This window comes from Halichoerus grypus, chromosome 7, assembly GCF_964656455.1.
Source record: "Halichoerus grypus chromosome 7, mHalGry1.hap1.1, whole genome shotgun sequence".
Taxonomy (NCBI): domain Eukaryota; kingdom Metazoa; phylum Chordata; class Mammalia; order Carnivora; family Phocidae; genus Halichoerus; species Halichoerus grypus.
In genome coordinates, this window is record NC_135718.1 from 29844730 (window position 1) to 29861463 (window position 16734).

General features: G+C 37.4%; 1 protein-coding gene across 5 annotated transcripts in view; it reads right to left on the bottom strand.

Annotated features, from left to right (window-relative positions):
* The window catches only part of R3HCC1L (R3H domain and coiled-coil containing 1 like), an 85284-nt gene that overhangs the window by 56911 nt on the left and 11639 nt on the right, over positions 1-16734 (bottom strand). For all 5 annotated transcript variants that reach the window (XM_036080661.2, XM_078077271.1, XM_078077272.1 and 2 more), the window contains one exon: positions 10670-10774. The gene's annotated coding sequence lies outside the window, so the exon portion shown is untranslated. The remainder of the gene's footprint in view (positions 1-10669; positions 10775-16734) is intronic.

The window sequence follows — 16734 nt, forward strand, 5'->3', positions numbered from 1 at the left end:
TTGCTTCCCGACGTCTGTGCTGTATCACATTCATCTTCATAGTTCCAGGGTTGAACAGAGTGCCAGACACATGGAAAATACTTAATATTCAAATATTTTACTAAATTTCATTTTCTAAGGCCAAAGCAAGAACTGAAATCCTGGAGTTCTACCCCAATCCTCCCAAGATTATATTAGTGCCTTGAAATGTTCTCTAATTTTTCATATCTGTTCATAGATTCTCCCCGGATAGGGAGAGTTTAATTTCACAAAAACAAAAGCTATACTTTCCCCTCCTTTTAAAGCTCACAGAGCAACCACAGTGCTGAGCACATGCAGAGTAGGTAGGCAATATTTCTATCAGATTTCTTAAAAGCAACATAAAGGCAGCTCATATATACTTTTCTGCCCCATGTAAAAACATACTAGTTACTCTTCCTACTGGGAAGATTTATTTTTCATCATCTTTGGCAAAAATTCTAGAATGCTATCTGCCAGGTCCATTGCCCCAATAAATATGCATCCACAAGCAATTATGGAGATAGATAGCTTATGGGGAGGGGGCACTCTTTGGTCAGGTCCCAATGCTGGCCTGTGGTTAGGGGGAAGGGAAAGTGGGGGGAGGGGTGTGGCCCCATGATTAATCACTGCCCACTTTGCTTAGGGGTATTTATCACAGCCCGCTGTCAGGTAAATCACTGGAAAAACACCTCTTCAGTAATTAATGTGAAGTGACGGATGGACAGCCCCTGGGCCCATTAATCAGGAACATCAGCAGCCTACTGAGATTATGAATGTCAGGATGCATAAACTGCCGGTGGATCAATAGGCCCAGGAATTCATCCAAGGCTCTCATTTCCGAGGCATCTCCGGTACATTAGGCTCCCCCGACCCCTCCCCCAATCTGAAATGAAAAGCAAAGCTTCAGAACAAAGAGCAGGAGCTGAGGTCTGAAGGGACCACTGCAAGAAAACAGTCAAGGAAGCTGGCCAGGGTAGGAAAGGTACCAGGATAGGCAACATGAGCACAGAGCTATACCACAGTCCCCGCCTTACAATGGTTTGACTTAATTTTACAACTTTACAACCGTGGGAACACATATGTATTAAGTAGAAACCATATTTTGAATTGTGAATTTTCATTTCTTCCTGGGCTAGCAAGCAATATGCGGTACAATACTTTCTGGTGATGCTTGCTGGTCAGCGGCAGTGAGCCGCAGCTCCCCATCAGCCTCGCCATCATCACAAGGATAGACAACTGATACACTTACAGCCACCCTGCACCTCTTCCCTTTCAGTACAGTACTCAATACAAGAGATATTCAACACTCTATTATAAAACAGGCTTTGTGTTGGATGATTTTGCTCAACTACAGGCTAATGTAAATGAGAGCATTTAGATTAGGCCATGCTAAGCTCTGATGTTCAGTAAGGTAGGTATATTAAACATACTTTCAACTTATGATATTTTCAACTTACAATGGGTTTATCAGAACATAACCCCATCGTTAGTCAAGGAGATCTGTACTGACCAAGAGGCTCTTAGACAGCTCAGGGCCCTGAAAAAGCATGGAAGGAGGAAGATGACAGTTAACAGTCAATCACTCAGAGCCTGATTATCCATTTTAGGAGTAATCCAGCTTCTTGCTTCTAGTCTTTTAGCCATTTTTCTATCCATATTTTCTTTTCTTTCCTTCATATTGACACCACTAATATAAAGTAGAGAGAAATAAGAGAAAGAAAATTCAATTTCTGCTACCTAACAACCTAGGTACAAATTTCAATTTAATAGGAAAAAATTTGTACAAAATAAAATCACTGAATTATCCTCAAATTAATTTAGCCTTATCCCTCAATACTATGACAAACTGGGAATTGCCAAAAGTACCCAGTGTTTTCAATGGAGAAAAAGGTGGTCATCCTGATTCATTAGCATTTACAAAGCATTCTGCCAATATAAGATATAGGTCAAAGGCTACACTGTGGCGGGGTTCCAGCAAAATGAAATCAGGTCTTAATTCTATTTCTTCTCCAAGCCAAACAAAAAACTCTCCATCAAAAGGATCTGTTCAACTTGTAAAACAGTATGGAGCAAAAAGAACATTACTGTTTGCTGATCACCCCAAGTTTATCAAATTTTGTATGGGAAGTATGGCTGTGCTCTGGTCTCTACTGAACACATTCTAGGCTTGCACTGACGGGAATGAGACTGCACTTGCTGCCACATCCCGCCAATCCCCAGCGCTGTGCTTTGTGGTCAGACTCAGGCCAGGGCTGCAATTGTTGGTCAGAAAGTGTCTCAGAGTTACGGCTGCCTGTTCCGCTAAATCTCATTTCATCCTACTGATGGATGGATGGACAGATGGCTGCTTGGTGAAAGCAGCGTTATCAGGCAGCTTCTATGGAGCCTCTGAATGATGGATAGCCCTCTTTCTACTTTCTCCAAACCACCATCGATCCAAGCCATATTTCAGCGGTCAGAAGCCCAGTAATATTAAGACACACAATCAGGTTAAGTTACTTGCAGTGTAAACCTCTAGAACAGAAATTCTAACACCTCTGCTTTGCTGTCATGAACTAGGCTGAAAATGTTACAGTTTCATTCTTTCTAGCTGCTATCCCAATGCATTCCAACAGCTCAAAGCCCAAAGGGAACAGCTGGGCTCCATTCCTAGGAGCACTCGGAAAGCTAGCTTGCCTGCCAAATTTTTTACTAGCCAGTTCCGTGAAATGAACTCTGCAGTATTAGTGCACAGATCTGTGAATATGTGTACCCAGTGGAGTGTAAAGCCATCAGAACCATACAAACCATGTAGGGTTTGTCAGTAATAAAAATCACTAGCCTCAAATGTGTGGAGCCTTGGGTATACCAAGCAGACCCTGCCTACCAACACCAAGGATGGTGCTTAATTAAAGCCAGGATAATCCCCAAATTCTGTTTCTATCCAGTCTGCCTGGCTGGCTTCTACTCTCTTGTGTACATATCAAATCGTAAGTACTAATCCTTGCTCATTTTCACAAGCACACTCCTGCATTCATTTGCTCTGTCGCCTTCTAGACACTCAGCTTGTCTATTTGGACTCCATGCCCTCTTTGTTCCTTCCACATTATCCAGTGCTCTCAGACAGCAACTCAGACTCATATAACTGGACTCTGTATCAAAGTTATTTTCACTTGTGTAGCTGGAAGAAACGGATTCAGACTCCAGCTTTTTGATATAGATTCCCTTTGTGATACAGATGCCCTCTTTTTTCAAGCTAATTTATCCCCAAATGACTTCCCCTATGAATGCTTCATTATCAGCTATACCCCAAATCAGCCTGGCCTGGTTCTGCCTAGTATGGCCCCTCTTGGTTGACTTGTTGCACCCTGAGCCTATGGTCTAGAGAATTTGTTTGTGGGGTTAGAAAAATGTCTCAGTGGAGTGTTGTTCGTCTTGCTCTTATGTAGTTTACTTTAATATTTTAACATTAATGCCTTAACAACACTTATAGTCCTGTTTCTTGCCCCCCCAAAAAAGAAATATTATGTACTATTTTTATAAGATACTACTTAATTATAATGTATCAAGAATATCACTGCCCTTCACATAAATATTAAAGAATTTTTACAGAATCTTAGAATTACACTACTGAAAGGGATTGCATAGGTCAGAATTCAACATCTTTATTTTCCAAATAAGGAAACTGAGGATCTGAGGTTGTGATGTCCATGGTTAAATAGATATTAAGTGACAAAGAAAGGCTGGAACCTAGGTTTTAATTATAAGTGCTATGCTCATTCTATTATATTTCTCAGACATTTCACTTTCATCCTTGGGATTTCAAAGACAATGGAGATAATTAGGGTTGAGTATCATTTGTGTGCGTGCCTGTGTATTTGGGGGGAAGAAGGTGACCAAAAATAACTGAATTTGGTCACCCATACTATGCCTCCCATCAAAGTTGCCCATGGGTCATCTGAGAGCCACTCACTATCTTGGAGAACAAAATTTAATGAATCCCTAACAACTAGAAACCTCTACTCTTCTCCCTTCTTACATATTTCTCACAGTCCTATCTAGAAGGTTGAAAATAACAAAAGCAGAAATATATTTAATCCAAGTAGAATCAGAAAAGCAAGAAGCTCCATAACTTATTTAAACTAAATGGATATAAAAGCAACGTGACCTCCTCATTTCCAAGGACGCTGGCTACGTTCTTGTTAAAACATAGCACAAGCTGACTGATGGACTTCAAACTCTGGTGGCCAAAATGTGTCACTGCTGCATTTCCCAACTGCCAAGCTACCTCCATATCTATCTTAAAAGCTTCCAGATGAAAAAGATCTTTGAAAACCAAGTGGTATCACCTCCTCATTTTAAAGATGAAGAAAGTGGTCGAGGAATTCATCTAAGAGTAGGAAATGAGATCAGAACCCATGTCTCATATCAACTAAAACTAGTAGTTTTATCCTCATCATAGTTGCCTTACCCAGTTTTTCACCCCGTATGTGCTCCAGAAATACTAGCTGAACAAAAGTTAATCAGGAAGTTAATTATGCTGCAAAAATAATCACATAATGCAGACCAAAACCAAATATATTACCCACACTAATGCTCATCTCCATTAGTATAAATGATCAGGAAGACTTTTCCATCCCATTCCCACAAAAAAGTGCCTCATACACTAGACAGGAACTCTACTATGACTATTCTTAACACCAGACAAAACATTTCTCCTAAGAATTTTTAAAAAGGCACTTCCTCAGAAAAAACAGCTTGTGTTAAGTGAGTAATAAGAAATGACAATACTCTGAACTCTTATTTTATTTCTGTAAACTCCCTAAGTTCACAAAAAGGCTGTTTTATTTGCATTAACCAAATACATTTTAAAATAATTTTTTATATTTATTTGCAAGGCTATCTTATTAAGTCAACATAACAATCCTTTCATGAAAAAAAGTCTTTTTACAGAGTTTCTATTTGGTTAAGATCTATTAAGCCATGTCTAAGAGAACAATGACATATTTTTCAAAATCTGCTGCTGTGAACTATATCTAATTATGTTTTCTGTTTCATTAAAGTTTAGGCCCTACAAGCAAAACTGAAGAAGTGGTAGAGTAGTACCAAGAACAGTAGCAGAGGAAGAAAAAGAGGAAAAAATAACCAACTACCATTTAATGAGTATTTACCATGTGACAGGGACTACCCTAAATATTTTATATATATGTATAATTAATATATGTATTATATATATATATACACACACATATATATATATAATTGCAAAGGGGGTGGAATCCCTATGTTAGAGATAACAGTCACAACTCTGTCTCTCTCTCCTCCCTCCCTGTAGCTATGCTAGCAAGTGTAAAGGCCAAATGTGGCTGGTAAGAATCTGAAAAACCAAAAGAAGCAAGTTTCACTTCAAAGCAGGCAAAGAAAACATTCGAAAATTAACAAATATAGCTTCTCTTATATGCAGATTGAAGGTTTACTAATTAGTGATTCAAGAAAAACAAATATATATATATATATGTAAGAGATCTCATTTGATTCCAACTATAATACTATGAGGTGCTTATTATTATCCCAGTTATACAAATGAGAAACCCGAAGCTTAAGTAATTCAAGATCACACAGTTCTGAACACCAGTTAGGATTTCAAAGTCCCTGCATTTAACTGCTACAATACACTGTGTGATATTCAGCAGGATGGTCTCTTACAATAATGTATTAATTTCATAAATATTCACAATTTGCTTCTGTATAAATACAAAAACAACCAAACAGAGTTCAAAGACCGCTGCAGTAAAACAAGAAAACCGAGGATAAGAATGAAAGAACCTGAATGCTTTCATGGCATGCCTATTTCCAATAACCTTCCAGCCTTAAAACTGCTGACAATAATAATTCACTATTGTCTCTGAAACTTCCTCATTCACCTTGCCTCACCCTCAAAGCCATATGGTGAAGAATCTCACCAGGTGTCAGGAGAGGAACTCCCTCTCTTCTATTCCCCACAAGAATAATCTCTGTACTTCTTCGTCCCAACTCCCCCAACCATTTGAAAACATTGTCCTTCTCTACATACTTCCCTTTCTCCAGAAGCACATGTGAACATGGGAACAGCAACCAGTGAAACTGGTAACACAATTCTTAGACTGAAAGAAGCTTCAAAGCAGAATGTAGAGTGCACTTTCAAACCTGAGTCTAAAAATAGAAGAAACTTGTACATCAAATACCTACTGAAGACAGTATTTTCAGATATAATCTTAAACAGGATATAATAGCTACAGTATTTTATTATTAGTCTGTGTTGGAGATTTATAGCCTTTGCCTCTCTACATGCAGTTGCACAAGAATACAGCTTGCATAACTGGAAAAAATATTTCATGAAAAATCTGATTTTCAAGACAATGAAACTATATATAGGATACATGATTCCAGTAGGATCGTAGGGGCACCAAAACACATAAACAAACCACGGCACGAAAAGGCTTTTCTCACAATGAAACACAATTCATGTCCTCAAGTTATTTTACACTCCAGTGACTAGAGTCGCCATGCATCGGCACCAACTGATTTCACGCTTTATAGGCTGGGAAAAAGTCTGAAGCTTAGTCTCTTTCACACTCCACTGACATGGTAACCCCATAGTTCACCAACTTAACTGTTCAAAGTTTAATGTTAGTGCACCTTTTATTGACCACCTCAAAAGGCAGTCAGACCAAAACTTTAATATAACTCAACAACAGCAATATAACATGTAATAGAAAGGTGGAGAGAAAATTCTGCTTCCTACTCTGCATATATACCTGGGGAAAAGAGAAAGGAAAAACTCCCTCCTAAAACTTCTTTCCCTTACTAGACATCTGGAGGTTGGTCTGTATTTCTAGACTTATTAGAAATTAGTTCCTCTCCTGGGTCTATCCTGGGTTTCACTCACTGATATCCTATAGTTGACAAGACAGTTGAAATGGACAAGACTTTAGGACTGCACCTCAAACCTGACATGTGTTAAACTTGATCTTTCTTTCCCTTTAGGAATCACAAACTAAATCTAATAAACCACACCGTAAATTTTGAAAGTAGATGCCACTAGGCTTAATCTATGCTGTTATATATATTACCTCATTTGATCCCAACTACAAACTAAGAGGTAGCTATGATTATCTCAATTTTACAGATGAGAAATTTGAAACTTAAGTTACTTAAAATCACACAGCTTCCAAGTATTGTTTAGGATTCCAAAGTCCCTGCACTTAAGTAGTGTAGCAGACTAGAATATATGCCTTCTAAAAATTGGAGTAGTGGCACCTGGGTGGCTAAATCAAACGGCCGGTTTTGGCTCAAGTCATATCTCGGGATCCTGGGTTTGAGCCCCATTTAGGGCTCCCCGCTCAGCAGGGAGTCTGCTTGTCTCCCTCTGTCCTTCCCCTGCTCATGGGCACTCCTCCATCTCTAAAATAAATAAATCCAAAAAAAATGGGGGTAAAACAACAGATAGCAGAGAAGAGCTTTAAAAACAAAATGAAAGAAGTGCAACAGCAATAAGAGAATTGCAAAGCGGGTGGAATCCCTGTGTTAGAGATAACAATCACAACTCTCTCTCTCCTCCCTCCATGTAGCTATGCTACCAAGTGTAAAGGCCAAATGTGGCTGGTTAAGAATCTGAAAAACCAAAAGAAGCAAGTTTCACTTCAAAGCAGGCAAAGAAAACATTCGAAAATTAACAAATAAGAGCTTCTCTTACATGCAGATTGAAGGTTTACTAATTAGAGATTCAAGAAAAACAAATACTGTAATTACCTTCGAATATAATATCTTAAGAGCAATGCTCCTTTAAAAAATCAGGAAGCCTGTATCGAGCACTACAGAAGACTTTCCAAGAAGTACAGTGTACTGAACAAACATAACTCAGGTACTTAAACTGCATTTTAATCTATTATTCTTATGATACAAAAAGAAAGATATACGTTAAAGACTGGAAAAGCTAACAATAGGTAATGGCATTTTCTCCAAGTCAAAACAAATATTTACTAAGTGCAGACACTGTACTGAGATCTATGCTGGGACAGTGGAAGATTGTAAAGTAAGACTACAATAATATAACATGGTTTGAACCACATGAATAATGTAACCTCCCCTTTAAGTTGTCCCCACCTAATTGGGAAAATAAAAAAATTTTTTCAAAAAATTTTGGGACACCTGGGTGGCTCAGTCGGTTGAGCATCAGCCTTTGCCTCAGGTCATGATCCCAGGGTCCTAAGATCGAGTCTCGTGCATCAGGCTCCTTGCTCAGCAGGGAGCCTGCTTCTCCCTCTGCCTGCCGCTCCCCCTGCTTGTGCTCACTTGCATGCTTTCTCTCTCTCTGACAAATAAATAAATAAATAAAATCTAAAAAAAAAATTTTAAGGTAACATATGATAGCCAAATAAAGAGAAAAACAGTAAATGATAAAAACATAGAAAGTGAAATATCACTAAGGGCCTGGAATGGTTGACGATGTCATAAAGTAGGTGGAATTGGAGTGAGGCCTTTATAAGCTGGTTTAGGGAATGAGAATCAGAGGGAGACATTCCCAGGAGAAGGAATAGTGTGAACAATATGAAGAGGCAGTAAGTCAAAGAATGTTATTTTGAAGACAGTTAAAGAAACTAGTCTAGCTAGAGCCAAAGCTTGAACCATATTGAACCATAACTTGCCCCACATTAAATTCTATTCCACAATCCAGAAATACTCAGAAACCCATGCCTTGACGTCTGATGAAGACTGCTCTAGCTGGCTGAGTGTTTCTAAAACACCACCAGTTGGAGGTAAATGTATAAAAAATCTAATATATAAATAAATAACAGGATATCCATTTGTCTGAGATAAAGGCCCAGTCATTCCAGATCTAGATATGGTAACTGGCCTTACTACCATTACAGTAATTCCTGGAAAAGATAAGTCCCATCCCTATCACCCTGATCTTTATAGTCCCATTTCCTGGCATGAAGTGATATTTCTAGTGTCTTCAAAATTTTTAAATCTATCCAATCCATACTCTCATCAATAGAACATTTAGCCTTACAGTTTGGTGACAGAATGAAACAATGACACCTTGAAAGGAAAAGTGAAATACCCGATTTTTCTACTCCACCAAAAGCCCTCCCCACTCTCTGGCTGTTCACTTCACAGTCGTTTTAGCAGAGCTAACAATAGCTTCCATTCAAACTGCCCACAGAACCCGAGTTGCTCTGCTCTTCTCTCATTCATTCCCCTCCCCACCTCCTCTATAACTTACACACAACCATCTCACTCTGCTGGCGGTCTTCCCCAACTGCTGCCCAACCATTCACAGGCCGTCACAGATTGTCAGCACTGCGTTCAGGGACTTGGGAAGTACTCTTGTGGGACAACGCAGTGTGTTAGTACAGCATTTTCCCGGACACAATGTCACTCTTTATAGCAGTTGCAAATTAGTTTCTTCTTAAAAAAATAATGTTCCTAATAAGACAGGTACAAGGAGATTTTAAATAACCAAGATTAAAACTCACTTTGGTATGCTCTCAGATCGGGGCCGTTTCAGACTCACGCACAATGAAATCCAATGCCTCTACTCACACAAGCCAGACACATGCTCTAAGAACATCAGAAGTCAGCTTTCTGATGCTAACAAAAGCAAAGAGATTACCAAAAAGATATGAAAAGAGAATCTTCTTTCCCTTTTTTTTCCATAGCTGTGGCTCCTCATCCTTAGATTCTATTGTTTAAGCTCAGCTCTCAATGTCAATATTTACTTTTCATTATATATTGCTATGTAAAACCATTTAATAGAAAGTTCTGTAAGTCACCAGTATCATTTCATTAGTTTCCAATTTTTTGCCATATGCTTCAGCAGCACCCAAGTATGATCTTCTGACATTTGCTATGACTAACCCTCTTGATACCACTAAAGTCTTCACCCTACATATCAGCTTCCCAGTTATCACTGGTGACACATAAGAATCAGAACCTGGAATAGACTGAAAAGATCATTAAGAGGATGCGGGTAAGAAGAACCTCTTACAAAACAGTGATCATATCAACTTATATCTTCCTGGAAAAAAACTTAAAAAAAACACCTACAGAGTAATATTAAACAACTAAAATCAGTTTCACTATATACCTCATTATTTTTCATTTCTAATTCCTTTGATAGCATTATTCATTCTGCTTCATTATGCCTTACTGAAGATATAATTGACCATCTACTCTTCCTGAATCAGTTCTTCAAACCTCTACAATAACACAGCTTCTTTACTGCGCCCTGTATGAGAGAGCGCCAAATCCTAACAACTAGACCACCAGGGATGGCTGAACTGCTCCCTGTATGAACGAGACAGAAGTTCTAGAGCTTGACAGGAAGGATGTCAATTCTCAGTTCTTAGGTGGAGAGAGACTAAAAAGAGCAAAACTAGTATTCCAGCTTTGAGAACTAATGCTAATATTTAACCAGCCCCTTTTCTCTTTACCACAAACACCAAAATTAAGAACAGTGAACAGAAGAAAATCTTTAAGACACCGTTAGTCCTTCAGGTAATTGCCACTCTCAAACTTGTTTTTTACATGAGAGTTACAAATAAAATGACACTAAAGAAACAAAATATAAGCAAGCAAGCAAATATTCAGAGTAAATAAACAATATTTCTATAATATACGCAGAAGTCGTAATTAAATGACTTACCAAATAAATGACATTTATTTTCTGAATAATAAAACTTTAGAACACACAGATTGTGTCTCAAGGCAAACGACACAAAGCTTTCCTTCTGATAAACAGCAGCCTCACCTGGAAAATAATAATAATAATAAAAGTTACTTTTATAAAAATATGTAATTATCAGTTCTTTGACACTAGTGTATGCAGTTAACTTTCATTATCTCATTTTTTGAATACTAAAAGCTTAACACAGTCGTTTACCTACCATAGAATGTGCAATGGAAATAAATACAAATAACAAAAATACTTCTTGGAAGCTCATGACCCAAACAGAATAAAAATGTCATCTTTTCTCACTCTCAGTCCTATGAGAACTAATCTGAGGGGGCAGAAGTGCCTATTAACTGCCATTAAAAAAAGAGAGAGAAAAAACAAAACAATACAAATGATGAAAAACACAAAAAGATCAACTTCTAGTCATCATTATAGTTCTAACTTACAGGATGGCACATGGTGGATGCTCAATAAGAATATACTGAATGGATGGTTGGATGGATAAAAAATAAACTAGCTAAGAAAAAATAAATCACATCAGTGAGCAGAGAAATGCAAAATAAATGTACCTTTTTTGTCTGTCAAACTGACAAAGATTAAAAAAAGGAGCAATAAGGTCCTGTTTTGGTAAATGGAGACTGAATAGAGTTCACACATTGTTAGTGGAGGCACACATTTTATTAACGTATAAAGCATTTGAACAAATTTCAGATAATGAACTTCTACCAGAAGACTTATTCCAGAACTCTTTATAATAATGAGAAATTATAAACTTTAATGTGCACCCATATGGGTGAGGTTAAATAGATTATGGTACATCTCAACTATAGAAAAATAGACAGTCATTAGAAAGAATAATGTAGCTCTATAAATTTTAATATAAAGACCTACAAACATTTTTTAAAAATGGAAAATTTAACAAGAAGTGTATAAAACCAATATAAAAATTTTGAAACATTCCTGACACACAAGTAGATTTAACAAATGGACTCAACACAATTCAACATCATAAAGATGTCAGTTCTCCCTCAAGTAATTTATGAATTTAACATAATCCCAATAAAAATCTCATTTGAGCAAACTTTCTTATGGAGATAGACAGCTGATTACTAAAGTTCAACAAAATAAAGATGTAAGAATAACCAATGAAATATTAAAAATGTTAAAAGCTATCCCTCGATATATTATCAAGCCTCTATAATTAAAAGCGTTGATAATGGTACAGAAATAGATCAGTGCAAAAGAAAGTCCAGAAATAAACTCAATGGAAACTTAATGTATGCTAAAGGGGGCACCTCAAAACACACTGGGGCAAAATTATACTTTTTAAAGAAAAAATATGCCAGGACAACTAATTAGCATTTGGAAAAAGATTATTAAACTTGTATAATACTCATTTAAAAAAACTCTAAATGGAGCACGGATCTGAATGAAACAACTAAAATGATACAAATACCAGAAGAAAATACGTAAATTCTTCTCCACCCCCGGGGAAAGGGAAAGGTACTCCAATTATAACCCAAAATTCAGATGCAACAAAAGACTGAAAAATTGAACTAGATAAAAGCCTAAACACACACACGCACACACACATGCACGTGTGTCAAAAGACAACTGACAAACTGGGAGAAAATATCTTAACATACATAACTTACAAAGAGCTAATATCCCTAAAAATAAAGAACTCTTAAAAACTGAGGGAGATGGGGCGCCTGGGTGGCTCAGTCGTTAAGCGTCTGCCTTCAGCTCAGGTCATGAACCCAGGCTCCTGGGATCGAGCCCCGCATCGGGCTCCCTGCTCCACGGGAAGCCTGCTTCTCCCTCTCCCCCTCCCCCTGTTCCCTCTCTCACTGTGCCTTTCTCTGTCAAATAACTAAATAAAAATAAAAAAAAAATCTTTAAAAAAAAAAAAAAAAAAAACTGAGGGAGAGGGGCACCTGGGTGGCTCAGTCAGTTAAGCAGCTGCCTTCAGCTCAGGTCTTGATCTCAGGGTCCCGGGATTGAGCCCCACATGGGACTCCCTGCTGAGCAGGGACCCTGCTTCTCCCTCTCCTCCCCGCTTGTGCTCTCTCTCGCTATCTCTCTCTCTCAAATAAATAAAATCTTTAAAAAAAAAAAAAACTGAAGGAGAAAAAACCCTAATAGAGAAATCAATAAAAAGATACAAGACAATTCACATAAAAAAGATATTTAAATGACCTTTATACATATGAAAAGATGTTCACCCCTACTACAAACAAAAGAAATAAACATTGAAACTATATGGAGATACCACTTCTTACCTATAAGGTCAGCAAAAATTAAGAAGTATTAACAACACTTGTGATGACAAGGTTGTGGGGAAATGAACACTCTCATACACTGTTGGTGAGAATTCAAATTTATACAACCCCCAAAGAAGGGGATTTAGCAATATTTATGAAAACTACACATGCTTCTAAACTTCTGACCCAACCATCCCTTTTTAGGAAATTACCCATGTATTTCCAACATACAAAAATATATATGACCAGGTTAGTCTCTGCACAGTTTGTAAATGCAAAATATTGCGAACAGCATAAAAGAACAGTTAACATCTTCACAATAAGTAGTACTACACAATTGTCAGAGGGAAGAAAAGACAGAGAGAGGGAAGGTGAATCTATAAATTGATATGGAATGGATTCCAAAATACATTGTGTTAATTGAGAAAACCAAAGTACAAAAGAGTTATCTATAATATGCACCTTTTGTGTAAAAAAGAAGAGGAAATAAGAAAATAAACATATATCTCATCATTCCTGGGGGAAAAACACACAGTGAGGATAATTCAGAGAATGATGAAACTGGTTATCTATAGAGGGTGGGTGGAAACAGGTGGTAAGGAAAAAGAAAAGGGTGACACACTGCTCTGAGTATGTATTTTTTGTACAATTCTGACTTTTGGAACCATGTTAATGTTTCACATACTCAAAAATAAGGAAGATCAATTAGAACAAGGAGAAAAACTTAGAAATAGAACTGAACTGTATTTCAAATGACTAACATAACCATGGGAGGGAGGGAAGAATGCTGGAGAGAGAAAACTAATCCAAGTAACTTTTAAACATGGTTTTTAGATATGCACTGTCCAATAGAAACATAATGGGAGCCACATATGTAATTTAGTATTTTCCAATAGCCACATTAAAACAGGTGGAATTAATTTTATTAATATATCTTATCTAATATATCTAAAATATTTTAATATATAATCAACATAAAGATGATATTAAAATACTAATGAGATATTTGACATTCCTTATTTCATACTAAGTTTTCAAAATCCAATGTATATTTTACACTTCGGACACAATTCATGTGTTGTAGCTACCCTATTTGACAGTGGAGATTTAGACTACATACCCTTAGGCTAAAGGAAAACCTATCAACAAATATTGAACCTCCTTAGTAGGTAACTTTTAAATAGTGGTATGAGTAAGCAATTCTTAAACTATTTTCTGATATTCTAGGATTGAGCCAGTAAGTAAAAATATGAATAACAGGGCTATATTTCTCACTGTTGGAAGAGGAAGTTATAAGTACAGAATAAAGGAAGGACAGAATAAACCCTGTAGTACTGGCTGAGATCAGAGGTTATCAGTATAAACTCAGTGCTTTCAGTAGACAGATGAAGATATACGAGTGTGTGTGGACACACACACATATACCACATGCATCTATTTCCTAGATGCCTGCCAAGAGGTCCTGGAGCAATAATACCCAGTAGTAACGAGGGCATCTGGAGTCCCAATCATGGCTTTTAACACTTTTATTTTTTTTATTTTTATTTTTTATTTTTATTTTTATTTTTTTTTTATTCATGAAAGTCAGAGAGAGAGAGAGAGGCAGAGGCAGAGGGAGAAGCAGGCTCCCCACCTAGCAGGGAGCCCGATGCGGGACTCGATCCCAGGACCCTAGGATCATGACCTGAGCCGAAGGCAGACGCCCAACCATCTGAGCCACCCAGGCGCCCCCAATCATGGCTTTTAAAACCATTCTCTACTAAAAGGAACCAGAGCTCCTTGAAGAAATAGCTCATTCCAGGGCTCAGGCTGGGAAAGTACAAGATGAGCCTAAACATTTTGTTGTGGTAAAAAGTAAGGCAGTACTCAAAGAATGAGAAGGGCAAGCCAAAAGAATGACAGGAATTAGCTTGAAGGGGCTCCCACTGACCAAATCAGGGACAGCCACAAAACAAATAATTATGAAATAAAGTATTATTATAAATAAGAGTAGAAAAAAATGGCAGAATTAGAAACTCACCATTCAGGAACCATCATGAAAATGATTCAGGCAGAAATCATTAAATACTAAAATTGGTGAGTAAAAGCTCAAGAAGCAACAAGACATTCATAAAGTCCCAAACTGTTTTTCTCAAAGATACTTCAGAGTTACAAACAAAATGTGGGTGGCTCTGTCAGTTGAGTGTCCAACTCTTGGGTCATGAGATCAAGCCCCCTCCCTCCCTCTTTGGGCTCTACAATGGGCGTGAAACCTGCTTGAGATTCTCTCTCTCCCTCTGCTCCTCACCCCCCACCCCTGCTCACACGTGTGCACAAATGAGCTTTCTCGCTCTTAAAAAAAAAAAAAGTGAATGTACTTAACCCCACTAAACCATACACATAAAAATAGCTAAACTGGTAAATTTTATGTTATGTATATTTTACCACCAAAAAAATTACAAAAGGAAAAATCATAACCACACTGGAAAACCTGGCAGACACTACCTTTTAAAAAACTTAAAAAAAAAAAAAAAAACAGGTGTTTTTTTTTTTAAAGGTATAAAACAAGGATGGATTTTTAATGAAGTGATCCAAGATCACATTACCAGTAATTCATCCTACGCCTCCTGACATGATGCACTGAGAAGTATAACATTACTTCTATGGTACTCCTGCCAAAAATAGATAACCTAAATCCAATCATGAGAAAACATCAGATAAACCCAAATTAGAGGCATTCTACAAAATAACTGGCCTGCACTCTTCAAAAATGCCAATGTCATGAAAAAAACACAGACTGAGGAAATGCTCCAGATTAAAGAAAGAGATATGACCACTGGAATGCAGAATTTTCTTTTGCTATAAAAGCACATCATTGGGACAAGGGTTGAAATTTGAACAAGTCTATAGATTAGATAATAACATTAAATCTGTTTATTTCCTGATTTTGACAACTATACCGTAGTTACATTAAAAAAAAAAAAAAACCTTATTTTAGAAAATGCATTCTGAAGTATTTAGGTATACAGGGAAACAGGCCTGCACCTAACTCAAATAGTTCAAGAAATGCATATACAGGGGCACCTGGGTGGCTCAGTCGTTAAGCGTCTGCCTTTGGCCCAGGTCATGGTCCCAGGGTCCTGGGATCGAGCCTCACGTCGGGCTCCCTGCTCAGCGGGAAGCCTGCTTCTCCCTCTCCCTCTCCCCCTGCTTGTATTCCCTCTCTCTCTGTCAAATAAATAAAAAATCTTAAAAAAAAAAAAAGAAATGCATATACAAAGAGTGTATATATATGTGTGTGTGTATGTATATACATATAGAGAGAGAGAGAGGGAGAGAAAAGGAAGGAGGAAGAGGAGGAAAAGGAGAAATGGAAGGAGGCAGAGAAAAGGGAAATGTATAGAAGTGTTAACGTTTGAGGTATCTGGGTAAATTTTTTGTATTCTTGTAACTTTCCTGCAGTCTGAAATAACGTCAACATAAACTAAACAGAAAAAAAAAAGATGTTAGCACAGTACCTGGCACATAATCTGTAATCAAATAAATGGCAGCTGTTAGAAGTTGTTAATATTATCTTTAGATTCTGCACAAAACAATCCTCTTAAAAGATATATACATTTACGGTGGGAAAAAATGGGGGGGAGAAGCAAAATAATACACATGTTTCATTTAAACATACTTGCACAAATACATAAGTAAATGCACAGAAAAGACTAGAAAATACACTGAGGAATCAAAGTGATTCTTATTTTCTTCCTCATACCTATCAGTATTTACTAGCTTTCTTATAAT